This window comes from Lagopus muta, chromosome 2, assembly GCF_023343835.1.
Source record: "Lagopus muta isolate bLagMut1 chromosome 2, bLagMut1 primary, whole genome shotgun sequence".
NCBI lineage: Eukaryota > Metazoa > Chordata > Aves > Galliformes > Phasianidae > Lagopus > Lagopus muta.
In genome coordinates, this window is record NC_064434.1 from 73,801,611 (window position 1) to 73,828,153 (window position 26,543).

The following is a 26,543-nucleotide window of genomic DNA, read 5'->3' on the forward strand; positions in this document are numbered from 1 at the left end:
CTTTATCCCATCATCCCTTAGAGTTTGCTCTTTGGAAACATACATGCAAACTTGCTTTGTATGTTCAAATTTCAAACTAGTTTTTTTTAAATCTTCTAATCCTTAAAAAAAACAAAAACAAAAACAAAAACAAAACATGTTATATGCTTAGAACTGATTCAGGAATATAATTAAGCACCTTTGTGAAATGGCTGTTTAGAGCAATAGTGTATACCTCACTACTTGGTATAGTAGTATATACCATATATATGTATATGGTATATATATACACGTATATATATGTGTGTGTGTGTGTATATATATGTATATATGTATATATATATGTAGTGTATATATATATGGTGTATATATATATACATACGGTATATATATATATATGGTATATATGTAGTATATACCTCCTACTTGGAGTCACTGTGAAGTTGCAAGTTCAGAGGACACACAGTTGAATTGCTGTTGACAGCACATGCTCTGGATGGTACCTGCATGGAATATAAGTCACTTTTTCACTGTAATCTCTTTTAAAAACAAATAAATATAGAATGTATTTCTTTAATAAAATATTTGTTTGTATTCCAGCAGGATGAAACAATTGTATCTATTTGTTTTCCCGTACCCTTCTGAAAGCTGTTGCAATGCAGGATTAGGTTTTGTACTTGTAGGATTTATTAGGTATACAATTATCCTGTTATGTTGTATAAAGAACAGTTATAAAGTTACACGGCTTTGTGGGTAGTATGAGATAATGATCACGAATAATAAAGATGAAGGGAGAAAGTTGTGACTGCACAAGAGTATTGTGTTTTAATCAAAGCATCTTTTGTTGATGATGTTTTATTGAATTATTCTAATTGTTTTATTATGGGATTTGAGATAAATACAGTGTAGAGATTAGTCTTCGCCAGCCTTAAAATCGTTCTCCTTTCTGAGGAGTCAATTGGTAAAGGACAAGTGCTTGTGTTCTTCTCCTTCACTACTTGTGCCGTATGTTTGTGCTCATCTTCATCAGTTCCCTGTTTCAGAGGCACACTGATTTGCACTGGGGATACTTAGCAGTGCTTACCATTCAAATGTAGCATTAAAGCCCTTTGCTATGCAAACTTCCCAACACAACAGGTGTAAGGCTTCTGTACTCAGAACAGCACTGCTTGTATTTTCAAGCAGACCCAGCTGAAATTTCCCTCCAAATTTATCTCATCCACTCCTGGCCAGAATAAAGAGCATAGGCTGGGGGACTAGAAAGTGTAGGAATTGCTGAGTTGTATGCTTGCCAAGAAGCCCCCAGAAGAGCTTGGGCTTGGTTGGCCTTGACTGAAGATGCTGAGAGAGCTCAATAGGAGAACCCTGGTCTCACCTTGCTGTGAGGTGGCACAGGCAGGAATGCTGGAAGAAAATGGCCTTGCTTGTACTTGTAGCATATAGTGGGGGAGGGGAGGGGGGGGAAGTTGAAAAGCATGTAAACAGAAAGAAAAAAAAAAAACAACTTTCCATTTTGTGCATCCTGTTGGCACATATCTGATAGAAAATGGGAAAATCAATTCAGAAAATAAGCTGTCAAATTCCATCTGACCTATGCTGAAAACATCTATTTCAGTTTTGTAATTTAGCTTTTACTAGGCCTTTTTTGTAGCATCTGAATGTAGAATGTCATGATGTCTACCTACTTTGCCACGTTTTGAGTCCAGGAGGTACTGGATATTCTCCAGAGTAGAAATTTGCAATAGCCAAAATGTAGTCTCTGAGTCTTTGAAAGCAGCAGAAGTCAAGTGTAATAGCAACCAATAGTCGAAATGTTTGTATTGACAAATCAGATATTGAGAAGAGAGATTGAGTTGTCCTTTTTCTATAACTCTACAAATATTGCTCTTTTTGAAGCACAAGCATTTATACCTGTTTTATCTACAAAAAAAAGATATTGGCATAGAGTATTTTAAAGAAGGGTGTTCTGAAGTCTATCAGGTTCTGAAAACTGTTTTTCATTTGCATTTCCAATTCTTATTCCAATTAAATAGATCGTATGACTCTTCAGACATTGTCCTAAAGTTTGCAGTGTGATTATTTCTCCATATATAGCATGTTCTTGCCTTGTTTTTTGGAAGCTTTTTTAATATCTGAAGGTTACTCTTTAGGTCATAGCTTTTATAGGTTTAGCATAAGCCTTTAATCTCACTTTAATGATTTTTGGTTGTAACTTACTTTCATAATTATTACTAATAAATCTACCACATAACAAAGTACAGAACATCCTGTAGTATCAGAATTCTTTATCTTATTTGTTTATATCGAATTAGTAGAAAAAATACTGCCCATCTCTTCTTATTTCCCGAAAAAGAACCTTCCAAGACACTGTAATAGCTTTGTGTCTTCCTAGCCACACAGACAAAGAGGGATGTAGAAGAGCATTCAGATTTTGCTGACAGCATCTTAGTCAGGGAAACGGCATCAGTTGTGTGGGAAAAGTTTGCTGATTTTTATTGTTTCCTGGGGTTAATTTAGAATAAGGATTATACTAAAACAGTAAGAAGAATAGATCTTAAAAATTGTGTTTTATCACCTTCTATAAAATCAGTGATACGATTTGACTATATAGGGCTTGTATAGTGTGTACTTATGTCTTAATAACAGAAGGCATCTGCTGAACTAATATGCTCAGCAATTTAGAGGGTTGCATATATTGTGAACTGATGGACATTCTCCATTTACCGCAAAGCTATTTGAATTTCTTGCATGTTACATTTCGTAGCAAAGTATTTGTTCTTTAGGCATTTTGCTGTACTATTTTCAATGTTTTGGTTTCATCTGGGACAGAGCTGATTTTTTATTTTTTTTCATAGTGTCAGGTACGGTGCTTTATTTTGGCTTTGGGAGAAAAGTAATACTGATAAAAAAGTGATATTTTAGCTGTTACTGAGTGGTGCTGTACAAAGCCAAGAGCATTTCAGATTTTCAGCTTCTCACACTGTCCTGTCGGGGGGGCACACTGGGGGCACACAGATTTGGGAGGGGGCAGAACCAAGACAGCTGACCTGAACTGGCCAAAGGTTCATTCTGCACCATATGGCATCATGTAAAATAACTTCATGAAACTGAGGGTAGTTGTCCAGTGGGGAACTGCTACTGATTGGTTGGGCATTGGTTAGTAGGTGGTAAACTGGTTTGTGCATAACTTGTTTGATAAATATATGTATTATTTTCATTACTGTTATTTCTCTCTTCCCTTTCTGTCTTAGTGTATGTTTTTTTCCTTGACCTGTGAGTTCTTTTTTTTCATCCCAGTTCTGTCCCCCATTCCACTGGGAGAATGGGGAAGTGAGAAAAAGGTTGGGTGGTGCTGAGCTGTCAATTGGGCTAAACCACAACATGCAGGAAAATAAATGTACTCAAATTTTCTAACCATTCTTTGTTACCATCTCTTGTTACTTCCTTTGTACTCTCAGGATCTTACTTCCAATGTAATTCTTCTAGCAGATAGAAGAAACTTGTGGTCTGTGCCTCTGGTATCTCCATTGTCTTTTCATCCCTCAGCAACAATGTTTTGTTAAATGAGCTCTTTGTCTTCCTTCCCTGAGAGACAGTTAATTGTTGTCCTAGCCCATGTATTTCCTATTTTGAGCTTCTGGCCTTCCCTTTCCACAAGCCTGCCGCTCTATAAAGTGTCTTGTGAAATGCAACTTTGAGGAGAAAGCAATGCTTCCACTGTTTGATACCTCATCTTTGTGATTTCTAGAATAGGGGAAATGAGTACCATTGCTTTTCAACTTCTTCCCAACTGAATTTTATATGTTGTTTTTTCTATAATGCGCTCTGTTGCATCCTTTTTAGAAATGCCTGTATTTTTCTGGCTTGAACCTGTAACCATGAGGTCCCTGGAGGGTTTTTGACTGATGCCTGACTCTTGTAAGCACACAGACACTGACTGTGTTTTAGCTGGTGGTATGATTTAATAAGAAAGCAGCACTGATGCTGAGCTCAGTACCGGTTTATGGTCAGGCAGCAGAGCAAGATGTGAAGTCTTAGGAATGTGTTTATCTTTCTTGTATGACTCAGAAAATTACCACAGAATCATAGAATGGCTTGGGGCTGGAAGGGTCGTTAACTATCATCTAGTTCCAACCCCCCTGCTGTGAGTAGGTTGGCACCCATTAGATCAGGCTAAGAAGAGAAAAGAAAAAGAAGTTTGTCTTACCAATAATTCTCAAGTCCATATATCTGCAAAATCTTTCCGATTTTGCAATAACTTACGTTGTTACGTCTTCTAGTGAGTTTTCTTCACTTTAGAATGTGCAGATGTGAAATCACTCTCCATTCTGAAGTGCTACTATTTCTTTTTATTTTTTCTTCTTATACGTTTAATGGAGGAGGGGAGAATCTTTGACATTTCACAACTGCATCTGTCAGAAGAAAATAGTGTGAAAGCTCCAAGGCCTCAAAGCTAGGGCCTTTGGAGCCTATATACATCACAGTGAGGGAAATCATAATGAACTCTAGACAAACACATTACGTCAATAGTTGCCAGATGAAGACAGCTAATGCAACTAATATGAAGGCCATGAGTTCTATTTATAAGGTTGTCACTAACCTCATTGTGTGCACTGCAAAATGGCCAGTTATTGACAGCTTAAATTACCTTATATAGTGAGACTGTATCCTGCAGGCTCTGAAACTGCAGCTTTCTTTCACCCACCTCTTAAATTCTTTCTTTGCTCTCAAGAAACAAGGACTGTTCTCATATTTTTAATCCCAGGTAGTATATGCAGTAGGCATCTGCAGCACCACATTGCATGCCAGTAGGGAGAAAGAATGACACTTCTAAGGGGAATAAAACCAGACCCTGTGCTACTGCCTCTCTGCTGATCCATCTCCCCATTGCTTATAATGGTTTGTGTTGAGGTGCCATGAAGCTGTTCCAACTTCATTTCTCTCTGGCAGGTTTTATTACATTGTATGTAGTATTTGAAGATTTGTTATTTTTTTTCTACAAGTGATGATATAGCTGGCATAATTAATTAATTAATTAACACCAATTCATTAAAGGGTTAGTAGCTATTCAGCAGGCATTCATTCAGGGGAGATTCAGGTTGGATATTAGAAAATGGTGTGTTTCAGAAAGAGTGGTCAGGTGCTGGAATGCGCTGCCCAGAGAGGTGGTGGAGTCACCAGCCCTGGAGGCATTCAAGGAACCTTTATGTGTTGCTTTGAGGGACATGGTTTAGTGAGAACTATTGGTGATTGGTGGATCATTGGGCTGGACGATCTTGTAGGTCTTTTCTATCCTTGGTGATTCTATGATAGACTACCTGTTATACCATCAGTTCTGACTTTGTTCCTTACTCCCTTGATTTATTCCTAACCTAATGGCAAAAGGTGAGGAAATGATAGTATGGAAAAATAGGTTGTGCAGGAGCATCTGCTTCCCCCAGCTATTGTTTGGTTCATGGAATATGAAGCCATAACTATTTGATTTGCAGTATCAGTGGCTGTTTACAGAATTTTACTGTGTTGAGAAGCGGAGTCCTTGGCAGGTGGCATCTCCTTTTTGCCACTGATGCATTAAGAATATTCAAAGAGGGAGGGGTGCCAACATAACCATTTTCTGCAAGGTGGAAAATAGGTCTGAAACTTTTCATTTAGGAGAGAAAGAGGGGAAAAGAGAAAAAAGAAATAAGTAGTTGACAGGTACAGATCACAGTTGTTCCTGACCTCCTTTGGCAGGGACTCAGTTGGAGACTGAATACTGCTGTGAAAATCAGCCTTGCAGCACCTGTAGGTCACAGAAAGGAATGTTCATGGCAGCACTGAAGACCGAATGTCACATTTGCATTACATATTTGCTCAGAACAGAGCTCCCTCACAGGAAATACATTAGCCCTATTTCTTTGCTTGATGCTCTGCTAATGAAAAAGAGTGAGTGACAAGGGAAGTTCATGCATTGATTTAGGAGGAAAGACTTTTAAAAATTGCACAGCAATTCAAAATGATGCTCAGATGATAAATGCATGGTTTATTCTCATCCACCCCCATGTAAGAGGTGATATTAAGCATCTGCCCATATGAAATGACAGTAGTCACTCTGCTATTCTGTGCTTTTACAGCAGGAAAACAGGTATTTTTTCAACAAAGAGCTTAAAAGCCATGCAGACAAATGTTAGCACAGCATTGAGCCTTCATGCCGATGACAAATAAATAGCCTAAATGCAGATGCAAACCATGGTTTGAAATTAAGATTAAGGAAATTAAGAGAAAATTGTTAATCTTAATACTTCTAATAAATACTTGGCAGAAATAAGATACCGCTAGTGACTGTTACCTACCTTCCTACCTCAACTTCAAGCCAAACTGATGCTGTTCATGCAATCATTCTTATTTTGAAATAAAATATTAATAATTTTTATATGTATCAGCATTTAAGTCTTAAATTCATTGCTATTACTGAATGAGGTTGAAGTATAGTAGGGGATTGCTGTGTAAAAAGCAATAAAGGATGTGCAAAGGAAATGTAACTTGTGTTCCTCAGTTTAATTTTCTCTACTATAAGCATTGCTCGCTGTCCAGAGATCACAGGTGTTTGGCCCTTTCCTCCTGAGTCAGAATTGAAAATCCATTGTTTGAAAAACTAGTATCAGCCAAATCCTTGTGAAAATTGAGATTTTTTTTTTTTTTTTTTTTTGAACAAAGCATGCTGCCAGATATACTTTTAATTAACTGTGCTCCTAGTACAGCTTAATTACATTTACTTTTTGGACATTTATTCTTTTTGGAAAATAGCATTTTAATGGAAAGTCATATTCTTTGGCCTCTGAGGAGCTGATTTTTTTTTGGATTGAACTTGATTGGTTACACTTTGAAAATAGGTCAGTAACTAATAGCATTTGTATAAGGACTAAAAAGCACTTTATCAGCACTCATTAGCCATTGTGGTTATAAGGTCTCACTGTTAAAACAAACTTGATACTTTCAAGCAATAATAGGCAACTCCACAGTTCTAAAATATTACATATTCATAACATAAACCGAAGATTGATTAAAACAACAGTTACATGAGTTGCTAGGGGCCAAAATGTTCAGTCATCTGGATATGATCCAGTTTAGTTCATTATAAAGGGACAGATGCATCCAGTTTCTCTTCCTGCTGTACACAATTAATATATTGTTATTCTTCAGTGTGTTATCATAATCAGTTGGCATTTAGCCTGCCATCAACGCAAATCTTGGCGTAATGAAACCTAACAAGAGATTTTCATGCAGATAAGGAAAATTGTATACATAGCAATCAATTTGAACACCATCACTGATTTAAAACGAGCTGAACATCAAGCATTTATCATGAAAGTTCCTTAGCATTTGTTTACACGTGTTTATTACAGATGTTTACATGGTGGGTCCTGATTAGCACCGTGTAGAGGTGGTGAGACCTTGGGGTTTTTTATTTTTTTCTTAATGCTTCCAAGTAGTGGCCATGGTTTGATTTTGAAAAGGAAAGAACTGTGCTCAGAATCAGTGTTGCATGCATGTAAAATACATTTTGATGAGTGAAAACTGATGAATGTAACAAGCAAATACATATTTTGGAGGGCTGCGTGCTTTGTTCCCGAGGCTGTCATTTAATGTATAGGTGAGCAGCAAGGGAGCAGGCCTGCAGAGCCTGGTTGAAGGGAACGTGAGAGATTCAGGAACATTCTCAGTGTCAGCTGAGCATTTGCAATTAGCTTTCCAAGAATCACCTTTCACATGCTGTGAAATACATTTGAAATAGCTCTGACTTCTGATTAGTTTTCAGTGTGGGATGCTTGTTAGAAAATAAACTTACCCTGATTGGAATGACAGGACAGAATTTGATAGAGAACGATGGTCTGCAAACTACTGTCAGTTATTATCATATCCTTGAAAACAACTTTTCCAGTTAGTGGAATCAATTGCTAATTCATGTTCCATCTGGATGCTTATGTAGTTACTTCAGATACTGAAAAAATTGCCCTTTTTTAGTAGTGCTTTTGTGGAGATGGCAATGAGGCATAGGCATGGTCTAAAGCGAACCCAAAGTTATCTCATCGTTGTAAACTGTGTCCTTTCTTGCTTCTCTGACCTTAAAACCTGTGTGCTCAGTGTGTGCTGCCCACTGTGCCGCTGAACTACTCCTTGTTCAATCCTGGGGCTGGTTGCACTGTCCCTTTGTGATGCTGATGTGCAAGGTTCATGGTCTTCCACCTGGCTGTGGGTACACCTCCAGCTATGTGTTTGCATTTAGCAGGGCAGGAATAGCCTCTCACCATCCCACCATGCCACTTGCATGCTGGCAACAGACCAAGACTAGCTGCTATGAGCAGATTTGTAGCTGTTAGTATTTTTAATATTTTGGTCTTTGTTTCCTTTTTTTTAAAAAACACTTAAAATATTATTGTTGTAAGATAGTCCAGACTGCTGCAGGAGAGAAATTGAGAGTTTAATAACTTTCAAAAATACTTAGAAAAAGCCTCTGTTGGGTATATTGCCTTATTTGTTCTTATGTGTACTCAATAAATAAATAAATAAATAATAAAAAAAAAACCCAACAAGCAAATAAACAAAAAAAAAAAAAACAAAAAAAAAAAAACAAAAAAAACAAGAAAAAACCCACAACAGTGTTCATCCTTGCAGAGTTCGTTTTTCTTTCTTAAGACATGGCGTTCAAAATACCACAGGCCAAAATGTGAGTTTTCCACTATTTTCAGTGGTGTAATTAGAGAAAGTAGAGTTATTCAGAAAATAAAGTTTACCTGGCCAGGCTGTGTTCATTGTACTCATTGACTGCTTTTTGTGTCCTACAACTTCTCACATTGCAAAGAAGCATTAGATGAACTTTGTGAAAATTCTGGGGAAAGTGCTGCTGTGGTGGAAAGGACAGTATATGCTGGTGTACATTGAAAAGAAAAACAACAACAAATCTTTTGGAGTCATCGCATGAATTTCATATATTTTAAGGGAGAGAATAGAGAGTGAAAAATTCTCCACATTTTTTACAATGTTTTGTTTGTTTTGATTTTATAATTAACTGAAGTCTAATCCTGTTCAAGAGATGTTACCCTGGAGGGGAAAATCTAGTTACTTGATTGTCTATTTTGTCTTGGCAAAGCCAGGCTGGTACTTTTTCTTATATTCAGAGTTAGGAATGGTGAAAAACAAGTCATTTAAATGATGCAAGTAGATGTCTTTATCTGAACACCTTATGAGAAAAGAATATTCTAAAACTATTGGTTCTTGAAGACTCTATGTGAAATAAGATCTTTTAAAAGATCCCAAATGACCATATCATTTTTTTTAACATTTTTTTTAACATTTTATTTGAACGTAATTGCCCTAATTAAGTGTAAATTTTAGAAATTTGTATTGCGTAATTCATTGGCGTGTTGTAATAAAGCGGACAATTTTTAATACTGCATTAAAAATACTACAGCAAACACTGAGATGCTGTCTCTGCAGATAAAATACTTCTCAACAAGGGCATATTATGAGTGCATATCCATAGCCGCAGAGTCAGGTTAAGATGTCTGACTTTCCTATGTGCCTGCCTAATCCTGTGCTGCTCTGTCCTTAATGCCAGCACTGCTGGGTCTGTAGCCAAGGGGTGATTGGCTGGAGGAGAAAGACCTGACTTGAAAATAAAGTATTCCCCAACTCCTATTCTCTTGTGCTGAAAAGACAGCAGGGATGCAAGAAGCAGGAACAGTAAGAAGTCTGGTGTAGGATCTGCTACAGAGTTGCTGAGCATCTGCACAAAGTCCAATCATGTTTGAAAATATGTAGTTTTATCCTTTTGAAAGAGAATTAATAGGAAAGTATTTATAGGAATGGGAAGTAATAGGAAAGTATTTATTTAGAGGAACATACATATTAAAAATGGTTGTTATTGACTGGAATGTCTTTTTCTAAGCATGTTTGTTTTAAATTTCACAGAAGTCTCCACGGTGATAAAATATTCCCATATTTTTGTCAGTTAAAAAATGATTTCCGCTGTTCAATAATTCTGGATAAGAATATTTAGTTCTAGAAAAATTGTGTGATGACATTTGCTACTCATCCAATTTTAATAAATTTGTATTTGACTTGGCTAAGTCCTTACTTCAGTCTTTATAACAGATTTTTTGAGAAGGCAGGACAGAAGATTAAGTATTTGGAAGGCTCATGCAGTTTCTTGAATCAACAGAATTTACTTGTAAAGGACAAAAGATGTAAGATGTGGTTGCAAACAATTTCCGGAAAACAGTCAGAAAATTATATTCATTTAAGTTGAGCTTTTCTCTTTAAATGTGAAAAGAAAATCAATTTGATAACATTTAAGATCTACACAGTTCCATGGAAAGTGTAAAACCTCACCTGAAACAAACCTCTGAAGTTTTATTCTGTGTCTGATTAAAAACATATTTGGGACTCCCATGGTTTCAAAGTGATTTGTGAAAGGCCAGCCACTGTGTTCTGATAACATGTTCACTTTAGTCATAACTTTATTTTAACTTCTAATTTGAAATAAAGATTCTTCTGCCAGAAAATACTGAAAACTGAAAATGCCAAAATGAGATTCTTCAAAATGTAGACCTCTACCATCCCTTTTCACTCTGAGCAGAAATGTATCTTCTCAAATTTGTCAAATGTTTTGTTGAATCAGCATTTCTGCAACATTTCTTGGAGTGTGGAGGTAGCACGAAAGAATGATTCAGTATTTTTTTTTATTTAGTAATTAGCCCTGGTGAAATTTGAGTAAAAGTACATAAAATGATTATCACAAAACAAAAATTAACAAAGACTCTGAATCTTGAAGAGTTTGAAAGCTACAAAACCTTCAAAAGAACTGCAGATGAACTAACTAAACAAAGTGCATTACAGCTGTTATAAAATAAATTCTTGCTAGATGATGATAGTATGAAACAAGATTTTTCGAACTTTCCTTAATAGTATGTTTTAAAGAGCAATGAAAGTTAAAATTGTGTTTTAAATAAGGAATTATTAGTTTTTATTATTTCTTTGTCTTATTATCTTTTGTGTTTTTGTCTTTTTTAGATCTTGATCGTTATGGCAAAATCTTTCAGTGGTGTGTGGTATATCCAGCTACAGGCCGGATGATCTACAGTCATCTGAAACATGATATATACATTTCCTCTTCCTTGTTCATGGTGAGTTTTGTTCTTGTATTGCATAGTCGATAAATACCTTTTTTATTTACTTCAGAGAAGGAACTAAAATCTTACAATAAACTGCATTGGATGGTGCTCACACTGTTTTTATTTGGATTAGCCTAGCATTGTTAATTTAACTTATGCATAGAAATCAGTTCTTAAGCTGTTCAAGGATTTTTATAAAATCAACTTGCAAAAATTGCCTCTCTCTTTAGATGACTTTGGAGCTATGCAAATCTTTATACACACCTTGAATTGCTGTTTCTCCTTTCAGATTGAAAGCATTTTTATCTCAGTGTTTAATATTTTAGGTCAAAATAGATTCAAGCCAAATGCTTTTTTTTTAGTATCAGACATATCACAATGTATTTTTTGTATTTAAGGGGAAAAAGAAAAGCAACATTGTTAGAAATATAATTAAAAACATAGGAAAAATATGTTGGAGAAAATATTTAGAGGAGTTTTCACTTTTGTCTTTGTATTGTCTATACTTTATGCCTACAATTATTCCGCTTGTAGTATCCATGAGTAGTGTTAATAATGTTAAAAACAAGGCTTTGCATCGTACAAGAAAACTTCCATTTATGCTTTCCACAGAGTCCAGACATGCAATAGTGTGATCCAAAGATCCAAAGCAAACTGTTCATTTGGCTAAACAAAAATTTAACACTGACAAACCAAATTTGGATATCACAATGTTTCACTGACTGTTCTTCAATACACCATAAAATAGCAGCCCAGAATCCTGCCCAAATATTAGGTCAGTCATTTGAAGTTAAAATTCTTATGGTCTTGTCCTTCTCCTTTATAATAAAGGATTTTAACCTGGCTCTTACAGCAGTTTATTTGTGGTTGATACCAAATTTTATGAAATAGATTATTGATTAGCTACTGTTAAAAACTATATGTAAAAGTTTGTTACCTTATGTGTAGAGTACAAGTTGCAAGAAAAGGTCTGACAAGCCAGCATGAAAAGTATTTTTTATTTCAACTCCTGTTCTAGATTTCTGAGTCCTTAGAAATATGCAAGAGAAAAAAAAAAATATCAGAGATGAAAGCAGTGAGAATAGAAAAGACAAAACAATGGAATTAGTCAAAGCCATTCTTATTATGTGCTTAAGTACTGTAATGAAGTAACATAGAAGCAGTACAGTTTCCAAAGATGTGTTTGCACTTGATAATGGAAAGACATGTTTAAATATCCTGTATAAATGGATAGGGATATTTGCCAGCAAAATTCATTACTGTTATTTTTGGTGGAAGTAAGTTATTTACACAGCGAAATGGCCAGAGGTATAGCACGCTTTTTTCATCCTTTGGAGGACACCTTTCATCTACCTCTCTTACCAGTGTCAACCTGGCTTTAAATTTCAAATGACATGCCTAAACCAGACAGATCTGATACCAGAGAACCAGATAAATAGCAAAGAAAACATCACCTCACTTGTTTCCACTGGCAAATTATTGGAAAAATGTGATGCTGTTTGATGGTTTTATCTAGTACCTGTTGATTCTGTGAGGCAGTTCCCCGGGTATTCATTGAGTCCTGCATTGTTCCCTAACCAGGCTTTTTATTTGCAGAATTAGCTGATTTGCTTCAAAGACTTGACCTTTTCTTTTCTCCTCTTCCTTATCAGCAGCGTGCCATGCATTTCTGAGCCTGTTTTTGCATCCTGAATGTGCACTGATTCATGGTGAAATAAGGGCTTTGTGACAGGTCTAGTGGAAGGACTAACCTCTTTAAACAGAGAAAAGGGTGTCTACTCTGTATGTGTTAACACTGCAGGATTTTGTCTCCTATTACAGAGATCTGCTGCACCACATTTTACTGAAATTATTCTCTGTGTCCACCCACGTGAGAACAGAATATAGTCTACAGTGTTTCCTTCGTGACCAAACTAAAAAAAAAAAGTCATATTTTAAATTCTTGTTTAGGAAATGTCATTGTATGTTGTGCATATGATTTAAAACAACAACAACAACAACAACAACAACAACAACAAAAAAAAACACCAAAACCCACACAAGAAAAAACTTCTTGCTATGGCAGTCTATTCATCAGTTGTACCCTTCAAGCAAAGAGGACAGGTGTGAGAAAGGCATATTCATCTCCCCCTCACTATCATGCCCTCTCAGCACGAAGTACAGATTCTCAATAATCCAGAAACTTAGCTCAAGGCTTCTCTTTCACTGGATTTAATTTAATGTGGACATAAGGAAGTAGACTGAATGTTACTACACGATGCAAATTCTGGAGGATGTTTTCCTACCACTGAAGCAGGAATGTTATCTTGAGACTAGATGGGTCTTATTTGCTGAACTCAAACCCTACAGAAGTAGGAAGATTCACAATAGGAATGGACATACAGAATCTGTAAAATAGTAATTTATAATCATTGTAACAGTACCAGTTTGCTCCCAAATCTCATACTCCTTTAGTTAGACCAGGGAAACCTATTAGAGAAAGATGTGTTGAGCTGATGGTGTCAGCCTTTTAGAGGGTGTGCTAAAATGCAGGAAGTTACATGAAAGGGAGTTGGAATGTCTTACAAGGAGTACTGGAAATGTAAAATTTACAATTAGAGCACACACTGTATCTTCATTTTGATTTAAACCAGCTGATAACAATTTTGGCATGTCTCTGGGGATGAAAAGTACAGCCAGCTCCGCTGAGATTAAGAACAGACAAAATCAAACAAAATATGAAACTTCATATAGTGTTTTAATATTTGAAGGCTTTTTTTTTTTGTTTTTTGTTTTTGTTTGATTATGAATATGTAAAGTCAGCACAGAATGACAAAAAAAAAAAAGCTGTAAAGAGCAGATGCTAGCTGCTGTTTAGGAGACATTTATGATAATCAAAATGAGGATATATAAAACATTAAAGGTCAGAACATCTACAAACAAGATAAGTGGGTGAGACCATATGTTAAGTTACAAGAATAACTGAAGAATTTTAAGTATATGATCTCATTATTTGGAAGGCAACTGAAAAAAAAAAAAGCCTAGAAAGCTCAATTAAAGGACTGCACTGGGTATCCCAAAGCCTGAGTACTTACAAGCTATATTTTGGAGTGTTACACAGTGTAGACAACAACTTCTAAGGATAACATCAACAATTGCTTGGTGGTGTTAGAACTATATAATCAGATTTTAAAAGCAAGCAAAGAAACAAAAATCCAGAAAACCCACACACCAGATTATCACAAAAAAAGACAAAACTTGGAGAAGGTCGAGCCCTGGATCTCAATTTCAGGTACCCTTCTTAGCTCAAAACAATCTCTGTCAAAAATCACATTCAGAAACTCCTTAGACCAATACTAAGTAATGGATCAATTGGGTGTTGGATGTTTATACTGCTGAACTCTAGTTTCAGCCTCTTTGCTGACGGCTCAATGCAGTTCAGTGTTGTAACTGAAGTAAGGTGTTTTATTTCAGTGTAAATCATGGCCAGTAAGTATGAAAACCAATCCTTTCTTTGTTATTCCCATTGCTTTCTTATTGTGAACATTCATTGTTCAATAGATTAATTTTTTGTTAGGGTGTTACTCCACCTGTTCTCACATAGATGCCTACACTGAATCTGGATCTATCCTTTCTGCTATGCTAACTGGTAGCTGGGCTTTCTGAACACATCACGGGCTTCCTCTGGATGCCAGAGTAAATGGCATAACAGGTACACAAAATGAATCAAAATGAAGCATGCATTATTTATGGAAGTAATCACAACCCTGCTGAGACACAGTCTGCTATGTGATGCCTGCAGCAAATAAACAGAAACAGATGACTAAGTGTCAGCATTTGTCTTGAAAATTTCTGGTCCAGGTGAATTTGAACCAGGTTTTTTGCTGTGTCTGAACATTCAAATAGTTAGTTTCCCTTCCTTTTCCTTTCCTTCTGTACTTCATTATCAAACAAATACTGTGTCTACCATGTGTCAAGACTCCTGGATAACTTTTGCCACAGAAGCTTCAAAAACTATGGAGAAACTCTCCTCAAAGTTGGTTATTGGTTAAGGCAAAGCTCAGTAACACAGGAGGTATTGCTGTTGGTTTGCACTCTGTTAGGGATTTCCTGTTAGTAGGGAATCTTAACTAATAATGTTATATCATAACAGATCAGTGCATCATTTTTCTTTTTTATTTCCTTAAGATACAACTTGTGTCCTCATAACATGACCATAAGATTTGGTTTTAAATGAACTGCTGCAAGAAATTGCTTTATCTGAATAGTAACAGTGAAAGATTTTCATTTGCTGTCAGTTTGCATTTGTGCATGGTTTTCTGCTGAGTTCACAAACTCTGCTATATAACTTCTGTGGGCTTTTTGCATTAAAAAAAAAAAAAGAAAAAAGAGTGAGAAGAGTATGTATGGTAGTGCTGCTGTTGTGTTTAAATTCTATACTGATCTGAGTAGCATCATTTGTGTACTAGCTTGCAAGGCAGGAGATGTCAGTCATTGTGTCCTGTGTCCTCACCATATCTTTTGGATTTCTCTTGATTATTGGTGAAAGTCAAGTTTTTGGGAACTGCTTTCACATGATGACAGACACTAGTTGTCAATATATTTTGATCATTCACCTCCAAGTTTTGTTTACTTCGGTCTTAAAGTTTAAGGTGAGTCTGCTGCCCAGTGCTTGTGTTGACATTTCTAAGGGCACCTGAGCTGGCAGGAGGGGACACGCAGTGTCACTCTGTGTAGCATTACTTCTTCTGCACACTTATACTTCTAAACCACACAGCAGTCTGGTTTTCAGTGTAATTAATTTCACTTTGGGCAGTTTAAATACCTAGGGAGTATTAAATATTGTATACCTTGGGACCGTTTTTTGCTATGAAAATTTAGGACCTTAAATTTTCCTAGAATTAACCACCCAAAAATTTACCTAGAAAATGAACCATGTTTCTTCTTGACAAAACCTAAATTTCAGTCTTCTGGGAATCTATGTAGTCTGGTGGGCACTTACATTGCACTGGAAACAGATGGTGCTTCCTACATCCCTGAGAAGCTTGAGTTTGGTAACTCACAGAGTTTCTCACAGAAAGGTTTCAACGGGGAGAAAAGGTTCTTCTTGGGAGAGTCAAGGGAGCATAAAAAAGTTTACTACTAAGAGTACTAAAAAGAATGAATGATGACATTTTTTTCTTTGTTCTTACATAATTATCAGGCAAAGTTCCTTTCTGTTATTACTTTTGGAGGTTTATGTTACATAAATATATATGTTGGAACTAAATTTTTTGATGAACACAATTCTGAAATAAACAAGTTTATATTGAGATGTTCAAAGCTGTGTGGTGTCAACTGTGGAAGAGGAAAGCTGTCCTTTGCTAATCATGGGGAGGAAAAAAAAACATTAAAAGCTTGACTGAAAACATTTTTCCAGTCATCTAATTAATTGGATTTAGATTTAGATTAGATATTAGGAGGAAATTCTTTACTCAGAGGATGGTGATGCCCTGGAACAGGTTGCTCAGAAGTTGTGGGTACCCCATCCCTGGAAGTGTTGAAGACCATGTTGGATGGGGCCTTGGGCAGGGAGGTGGAACTAGATATCTTTAGGTCCCCTTCAAACCGTAGGTATTCTGTGATTTTATGTGTTTGAGGGTCTTTCTTCTTGGAGGGTCTGCCATCACAGCCATGGCAGCACTCCCCGTAAATTAGCACCAACTGCATATTTGCCATTTGGACCTTTTGGCAACCTTTTAGCAGCACGTCACTGATGAAATTGCTGAATAACACAGACTACTCTGAATTGCCATTGTGAAGAGATATAGATCTGTTTTTCACTTTTTTTTCCCCAGTATTATTTATTGTTATTTATAATATAGTAATATTATTCTGTAATTTCCTCAATAGCAGAGAACTGTTTTAAGGACCTGTGGCAGAATTACATGTTAAACAGAACCAAAAAACCAAGGTCATGGGCTCTCACCCTGTACAAGCATTGGTGATGATAATAATTTTGACACACATTCAAAAAATGGCTTTGCAAAGCACAATTTAAAAATGGGTAAGAATCACTGCTGCTCTTGGACTTCCCACTGATCTAATGCCTATATTTCCTCTCTCTATGATTATAGTTTTTAGCGAGCATTAGCAATGGTAGAAAAGAGGAAACATCATTTGTGAAGACACAGTTTCTCAAAAGCAATTTGCATTTCTCAAATAATGGAAAAATAGCTAAGGTTTTGAAAGGACTAATGAAGTGCCAGAGAAGGGGAGGAATGAGATTCTTAAGTTTAATTCATGCTGTTATAGTAGGCATCCTTAGTTCAATTCTGCATCAATTGCTTTTAGATGTTATCTGTATTAAATCTGAGAATTTATTCATAAATTCAGCTTTTTCTAAAATGCTTGTCAATAAAAACTTTTAGGTATTAGCAATCTGTTAGCATGAATAGAAATTTCTCATGAAGACCAAACTGTTTGTCCTAGTTTCATTTGGGATAGAGTTAATTTTCTTCCTAGTAGCTCGCGTGCTGCTGCATTTGCAATTTATGATGAGAATAATGTAATCTAGAAAGCTACATTAGTGCCAATTTTTAAAAGTAGAGTAGCCAGACTTTCTGCTAGAATAATTACTTTTTTTGTAGATACTTTTGCTTTTTTTCAAGTCTGTGGTAGTGCCAAATTGTTACTATGTACCCTTATTTGCCAGGAAATTAATGAAGTTGAAGTAAAGCATAAAGTCATCAAAACTTTTAAGGACCTTGTCTGTTTTCTACAGCTGTACGTAAATATCTCTTCTGACTGCATTTTCTGTGATTTAAGTGCATTTTACAATGGTTTGTAGCAGCTCATATGAAATATAATTTTATGTGTTCAGGCTTTTTTTTTTTTTTTTTTTTTTTTTTTTTGCAAATTCTTATTTTTGTTGTAAATTATTTGCTGAAATGTCACTGTGAATAGAATATCAAAAAGTAGTTCTCAATCATGCTAAAATATTAAGGAAATAGCAGTTCAGGTACATCAGGATACTGGTTTCAAATAACTGGAACTATTGGCTTAGTGAGATATATTTATTATTTCAAACATTAATATATGCTTTATATGTTAATTTGCGGGATGTCATTAACTGTTGTCATTTTTGTGTAATGTGTATAGCTGTATGTACGTATATATAAACAAAAGGGAAGCACAGCTTAAATAATATAGAAGCAGATTAAAAAAGTTGTTTGGGGGAAACGAGCAGCATCTTCTTTTGTAAGATGAGCAAACTTGGCAAGTAATGTCTTTTCTTTAAAAAAAAGCCTGCACTATTTTGTGCTTTATCTGTGTTCTGAATCCATTACTGTGCATCTCTGATGATGGATATCTTTAGAATGACAGTAAGTTTCATCTGGTGTAGAGACAGGCAAATCCAGAAGGCAATTCTTCTCTGATATTATCTAAGATATTATTGTAGGAGGGGTTATATTATCCTCTGGAGTTGACTGTGAATGCAGTATTATTTTTTGTATTAAAAACGAGCCAAGATAAACATGAAGAGCTCAGTTCTATACTTCCTGTAGTTATCTTTATTTCGTTGGAGCTACAGCAATTGTGTAGAACCATAGAATGATTTGGAGTGGACCTTTAAGATCATCTAGTCCCGTCCCCCCCCCCCCCCCCCCCCAGCTATAGGCAGAGACACAATCCATTGAGCAATTGTACTTGAGCAAGTGATTCTGCATTTTAAGTGCACAAAGGCTCCCTCAAATGGTAGGATCTTTCTAGCAGGAAGAGACAGTTAACTATTGTTATTGTGCAGCACAATAATAAAAAAAAAATGTCTTCAATTATACTGGCACTTAAACCAAATCAGTGTTGCTCTTCAGATCTTTTGTTTCCTTGATGGTTTGACGTTCACAGCAATAACACTCTCCAAGTGTTGTATTTTACCTGCTCCCTTTTTATACATAAGCAGGATATTAAATTTCTTAGAAATTGGAGTTTATTTGGGAAATAAAAAAAATTGAAGAAGCAATACTCTTTAAATCATTTCCTACTTTTTGTTTGTTTCTTTTTTTGTTGTTTGTTGCAGGAAAAGACCAATGTATTTCAACAGTATCCACTTAATTAGTTTGTACAACACAATTTCTCTTTTGTCATTTCTTTTCTAGAAAATCCTAGTCTTATTTATTACTAATTTTTCTGGTTTGGACATGCTTGTGCAGCTCATTGCCTTTCATGCTAACTATGCTATCTATACTAATAATAATATTTGCTTCCAAGTAGTGTCTTTTGCACAACTTACAATGGAAGAACTGCACTGAGGGACGTGGTTTAGTCCCTCATGCATGGTGGTGATGAGTCAGGGGTTGGACTAGATTATTTTAGTGGTCTTTTCCAAGCTTAATGATTCAGTGATTCTGCAAAAATGGTGCTTTACACATTAGAGTGTTACCCATTATGGTAGCTTTTCTCCAAATACTTGTTATTTCTACTATTTTCAAAGTTTCCTGTCTGTGGTGAGAGTGCTTGTTTACTCATGTAGTTTTCCATGGATTAGACATTTCCCCTCCAAAATGAAATGAGCGTGCTGTTTAATAGTCATGTTTCAGCACAGCGGTGTGGTCATTTAAGTGGCGTAGAAATTATTTCCCACTGGAGAATATATAGGTTTCTTCAGGACATAATACTTACAATCTGAGTTTCATTGCCAGCCAAGTGAAGTTAATAAGTTGACTCTGCATTATGCAGGATCTCCTTGAATAGTGCTAATTTATCAGTGCCACACATTAGAGCTGAAACCTTCTGGGTGAGAAATAACAGAAAGGTTTCAATCATTTATACTAATAAAAGAGAATGTGCCATTTGGGGTTACCCTGACCAGATTTCAACTTGTATTACATCCCGCATAATAACCTTCTTAGTACATTTCAGTAGCATAGTCTGCTAGTCTTTAATTCTTCCTCTAAGCTGTTCTGTGGCTTGGCACAGCTAAGCAGCTGCTGTGTTGCCTCCTCAAGGTAAATTCACTTAAAAAGACTGGAAAAAAATGATTACTTTTAGAAACAGGTAGCACTGCAGTAACATTTAAGATGTGTTTAAAGTGTCCTATGGTCTGCATATTGCTGTCTGAAAGACAGTTAATATTTTGGCTTTACTTCATGAGTGGTAGAGAAGAACTTTTTTCATTTAAGAAAATCATGAAATTACGAAGTTGGGCTGTCTATAAAACAGCTATCAAAGAGCTGTTGAAGGCTTTTGAGAGAGGCTTTGTGGGTGTGATGATGCTCAGGGGAGAGAGAGAGAGAAAGTGTAAGGGATCTGCTGTGAAGTGTTGAATCCTGTGAGACTAGAAGCATCAGACAACATTTCCAACAAGAGCCTGGAGCAATGCATTAGCGTGTGCAGTAGGTGATGTCAAGTCTGAAAAGCTTAGATTAAATGAATTCAGGTGTTGATGCTAGAAAATCTCTGAAGAATAGCGTTAGTTACTATCCAAGGATTGCTCTTGCCAAAAGAAGTTGGGAGGTAATTTAAATTGCAGTGTGACACGACTTTGTGTTAACTCCAAGCAAGGTCTTAAAATGCAGGTGATTTAGTTCTGCATGTGAGTCAGCTCTGGAGTAGGAATACTTTTAGATTTCCTTTTGTTTTGAAAATGTACATATTTGAAATAATTCAAGCCCAAGTCACCATATTTGTTAAACTTCTAGTACAAATCTTTGAAACAGGAACTCAAGTCTAGCTGAGAAGAAAGAATTCAAAATGGATTTCTTTAATAAGAAGTGTGCCAGTTTTCTTTAACAGGCACAATAAGGAGGGACAACTCTATATAAATGTAGAGTATACATAGAGTGTGTCAATTTATTTTTGAATATATTAAAATTTTGTATAAGCAAGATGTTTTGATTTTTTTTAAAGAATTCTTGCAAGATTAAGGAACTTCTTGTCCATTGTGTTTCATAATAATTAAGCCTGTGAATGGAAAGGACAAAGCATAAAGAAGCTTTCACTGTTTTTAAAAGGCCTGGTCTTTAGGAATGGGTGATTTCATTTCTGTGTTTAAGAAGGATATGGTAATGCTACGTTGTTTGATAGCGTTCGGTGCTCCCAGACTTTGGCAACATGGAACTGATGGCTCAATGAGAGATAAGTAGAACTTCCAATTCTGATGCAACACGTGGGAGGGGCTTTGCACACCCTCTGCTGCTACCTTGCCTGTAATCCTGAGCCACTTATAAGCTACAAGATAATTCAGCTGTTGCTGAAGAGTCATGGCTATTTCAGAGGATGAACGCTATCACTTTATCATTGCTTTAGTGAGTAGCGTGAGAATGCTAACAGTTACTCTATTTGGTTGATTTAAAGAAAGCTATACACTTTGCTTGTGAACCATTTTGCACAGCCACTTTTAAAACACATTTCTCAGCCATATCACTGTTGACAGAATTTTTTGTTATGTTTGACTTTTATTTTTTGCTCTCAGTGTTATATGTACTTCAAATTGAATTGATGATTGTAAGGTGTCCAATTACTGATAAGCTCTTATCTACATGAAGGACTGAAGCTAAGCTCATTTACTTCCCCTCTGCCCCTCTTCTCCTTTTCCTTAAATATGTCATAATTAGATGAGAAAATCAAGAAAGGCACCAGTCACCAGTATTCATGTGCAGAAATGCTTGTCGTGGTCTTGTTATGCTCTTGCTCAGAATGCGCGTTGAAGTTGTGTGATGCAGTGCATTTAAAAATCTGCCTGTGGTAGGTCTGCATTAAATCACTGAGACAAATGGATGCTTTTCAAGCTTGATGGACTGCATAACTATAGTATTTTTGAAAATGCTTTTATTAATCCTTTAAGTTTCAGCTTCCTGATGAAGAGAGGTGAAAAATCATCCAAGTCTAGAAATTTTTGTGACCACAGGACTAGCCAAACCTCTCATGAACACACTGAGCCACTAGGATACATTCTTGAAGCTGAAGGTGCTCTCCCTCTCCATCCTGCCCCGTATTCTAATTCCTGAACTGTGCAGATGTCACTGTTTTCCATATGTATTTTGTGCATGCATTCCCACAAATTCTTTGTAGCTGAATCTTTGAGATTCCAGTACGCTTGTTAGAACGGTAGGTTTTTTGCATTTCCCAAACTCACTTTAATATTTTCAAGGATCAAAAAGGTAAGTTTACATTCTTTTTTTCCCTCAGTAGTTAAATTCATGCTTATTTTCCAAGAAATTCATGTAAAATTAATTAGTTTTCCCAAAGGGGAATTTGGTGCTTTGCAAGCTAAATAAAAATAAACCACTTTCTTTCCTCCACCCTTTCAAATGAGTAGTGTTTCAAGCGTGACTAACCCATCATCTCTGCCTGTAGCAGTGTGGGTTTCCACGTGCCACCCAGTCTTTGAGGGGAATTGTGCTAAGCATAAGAATTAAGAGCCTCAAAATTCCTTGTTTGTGACAGAGTAATGCTCTCAAATCCATGAGCATCTGTTGGATGTATCTCACTGCAGTTCTGTGGGATTGGTGCTGCCCCCAAACCTGTTGAGAGAAGGATGATTGCCCCGGCACAAGCTCAGAAAGAAAAGCTCATATTCTCTTGCAAATATTGAAGGCCCAAAGAAAATAGAGCAGAAAACAGGAATAATGGAGGGCTGAGCGTAGATGAGTACTGCATGAGAAAAAAAAAAAAAAAAAAAAGTAAAACAAAGAAGAAAGCATGTATCTACTTTGAAATAAAATATCTTTTGTTCTGAAGTTAGAAAGTTTCTCCTGACCAAGACTACTTGCCTCTCAGAACAGGAGAACTCCCTTCTGAAATATCTTCCTTAGAAAATAGGTCAAGCATCTTCTGTCACGGTGATGTTTTCTTTATGAGGGAAAGGGCAACATGAAAATTATTTACTAGTAATTCTTGTGAACTGTAGTCGTCTATTCATTGGCTGAATGCAGATGACAGTAAGTGGTGTATTAGGTTATGAGTTGAATTAGCAGTGTTAATTGGCTATCTGAGCTCTCCATTTATTGTTTTTTTTCTTTTCCATGTGTCTTTTCCAGGCACGTTTTGTGGACCACGCATGAAATATAGTCAAAGTAGTTGACTACTTCATACATATTTATTTACCTTCATTCTATGGTCTGCTTGTTCAAATGTGCAAACTCCTCTGATTAACTTGCTACTTGGTTAATCTGGCTCAGTGAATACTGAGTGCTGCTCTTTGAAGTGCAAAAAACTCAACACATGGACATTTTATCATTTTCTTTACTTTTTGAAGTTAAATGTATGTAGACTAATGGTGACAGTAACAGTGGTACAGGAGTGATTTGGGAATTTTTTTTTTTGTGGCTGAGAAACTTCAGTTTCAAACTTCAGTCAGTGTGTCAATCTTCCAACCTTATGTGGTGGAAAGTGGACACATTTTTGAACTATGCATGTATACATATAAAGGTTTTGCTTTAGTAAGATTTGGGTAAATACATTCCTTACAGGTATGTCTCCAAACCATGTCTAATATGACCTAGGATAATGATATTTTTGAAATGTCTGAAGGACAGTTGTTAACCTTAGTAGATTGCTTTGGACTGACTTTGTCAGTTAATAGTTGGTTTGCATGTAACCTTTATTTCAGAAAATGAACTCTTCTTGCACTGCTTGCGGAAGCAATGACAGCAATGAGTAGTGGAAGGTAGGGTGCAACGTAATGTGCCTGTCACTAAAGGAAACTTGAAGTTCACCATGCATTACTATATGATGCTGACATGGTTCATTATTTTTCCTATATCTTTCCATGCTTTTTTTTCAGATGTCCAAATCAGCTGTCTGATTCAGATATGCCAGCCCAGAATTTATCACAAGCAGCAGTGGCAAGTTCTGCTGTATCATAGAATGGGATAGGAAGTCAGATGCTGATCTGTGCAATACTGTGTGGCTTAATGCAGGGCTCCTTCAAAAGGATTTAAGTGATGCCTTGAAGGTGTGGTTTGTAATATGGCTTTCTGCAGGGCAATATCTGGACTGTGTCTCCAAGGCACTGGCAGTTGTCGCACAAAGAGGATGTTGTCCAGAGTTAAATGAACCTGCACCTAACCTAGAGTTAAATGCACCTCTGTGGTGCAGTTACCATCCTATGGTAATAATGCCTCCTATCCCTCTCTCCTCTGTTCACTGTGAGCCCACACTTGGTGGGAGTGGGGCAAGATTTTTTGTGGGAGCAGTGGAACAATTGCTTCAAATACTCCTTAGAAGGTTCTCATACAGTAATTTCTGATTGAGCTCAGATTTGTTTCTCATTTGTATTTCGTAATTTGGGGAAATAATGACTAAACTGAACTCCAAAGCATGTTTAACCTGGACTTCAATATAAATAGAAATGTACTTTTTTTTCTTTTCCCCAATAAACCTGTGGAGCAGCTTCTTCAATACTTACTTAGTTCTGTAAGAGGTCATAAAAAAATTGGGATCATCTTGTGAGGTCTATGATTATTTGGACCTGTGCTTTTGTATGGCCCTTTTCAGTTACCACAGTGTTTGTTCTTGCTTGTGAAAGAAACTCTAAAATGCATTTCTCTCCTTATTTACTGATGGATTTATTAATGTATTCAAAACTGATCATTGCCTTTTTTCCTGCCACCAGTTGCTTTTAAAACTTTGGGCTTCAACTGAGCTGGCGAGTACAATCCATGAAAGACAATAATGAAGACCATTAATGAAGAGAAGAATAATTTTTACACAATACCAAATGCTATAAACTATGTGTAATGTAGTCTATGAGTTAGAAGGAAATTCTTAGGGCGATTGGAGTCTGCAGCAACTTTGAAATTAAATAATGAATTTAATTAATATTAGTAGATGCTATGATTCTTTGTTGTTGAGCAGGTCGATATACCTGAAACTCACCTTGCTAGTATCATACCATATCATATCTAACCAATGGCCCACAAAAGCAGAAGTTTCTTTGTGAAAGATGTTAAATAGTTTATCACGCAGCATTAAGACATGGTGGCATAGTAAAATCATAGGGCTGATTCACCCTCAGCTAAACGTGATAGGCTTTGAAGAACAGCCTCACTTGTTCATGTGTGATGCCCTTTAAAACAAGCAAATACAGAACTTCCTTCCTGCAACTGGTTCATATAGCAAGTGCTGGCATCAGGAGAAGCAGAGCAGAGTATGATACCTTGATCTGTGTTTTCTCTTAAAGACCATCAATGCTCAGCATTCTCACAACAGCAACAACTGTTGTGTTGATGATATCTGATAGAGTTAGGCAGCAAAAGGGATGTTATAATTAGAGATCTTGCAGCACTGTGAAAATGTTGAAATCCTCTTTCTAACGATGTGCATTACAACTGCCAAAGTGACAGAGATGGCCAGGAGTACTTCAGCACCTGAAAGGTTCATTGCAAGAGTCTTAGCACCAAAAACTGGACAGATCTAGGTGTTAAAAAACAGCAACTCTAGTATGCCTTTTCTTACAGCTTTCAAACACTCTTGCATCCAGCTAAACCCCTCCATGGATTTGACAGATCTCTCCTTGTGCCTTCCCGTTCTCATGCAGGCAGCTCCCTTTCTCAGCTAGTCTGCTCTCCATCTTGAAGCCAAAAGCACTGCTTGATGAAACTCTTCTCTTTACCTTCTGACTGTGCCTGGTGTTTAAGTACTCTCCCCAGTGATTTTCTCAGACTTCAGAACATGTAGGACTCCTTTTTAACCTGAAGTTTCTGGTCTCCCACTGAAGAATTATCAGCTTTCTGAACTCTAACCATTCCTACAGGCATGGCAAAAGATAATTCCTCTATAGCTTGAGACTGCCAGTTGGATGCAGTCCAAAGAGGCAATTTGTTAATTTACACATTAGCTTTTTCTTTCATCTCTGTGGGGCACAAATACATAATTCCCTCAGCTTTGTCTTGTTCTCTCTCACCTCTGGAGGTTGCATTCACAGCCTAGCCTCCAGAGAGATCACTCATCCCTGGTAGGCAGCTCGTGACCTGACGGGCCATGGCTTCCCTTCTGCCCTATGCCAGCTGCTAGACTGCATGGCCACTCCTGCCCCTGTGAAGGTGAGTGCAAGAGGTGAGGAACCTAGAGACCAGCTTGAGCTGCCCCTGGCCTTTTCTCCCTTATCCCAGTGCTACCCTTCTTCTAGCCACAGGACTTCCAGCCCCAAGGGGAGGCCCATGAAGTCTGTGCAGCTGGTGATGTGCAATCCTTGCCTCAAGGAAGCTAAGCTCTGAGCTGGGGTTCTCAGTCACTAGACCTGATAAAGCAATGTGGATTTGGACAGCAGGAAAAGGAGATACTGCATTCAGTGAATGTGTTAGCATTCACTGAAACTAGCTTTTATAATCAATTTTTTTTTTTCAAAAATTTTAAATTCATTTTTCATGATTTTTTAATTTCTTTTTTTAATTTTAATCTATTTTTCATTATGGTGTTAGAGAAGCCGAGGCTCTCTCTGCCACAGTG

The 26,543-nt window shown here is 36.7% G+C and overlaps 1 protein-coding gene across 2 annotated transcripts in view; it reads left to right on the forward strand.

Moving 5' to 3' along the window:
- The window catches only part of CHRM3 (cholinergic receptor muscarinic 3), a 255,601-nt gene that overhangs the window by 69,779 nt on the left and 159,279 nt on the right, over nt 1-26,543 (forward strand). For both annotated transcript variants that reach the window (XM_048936918.1, XM_048936919.1), the window contains exon 2: nt 11,032-11,144. The gene's annotated coding sequence lies outside the window, so the exon portion shown is untranslated. The remainder of the gene's footprint in view (nt 1-11,031; nt 11,145-26,543) is intronic.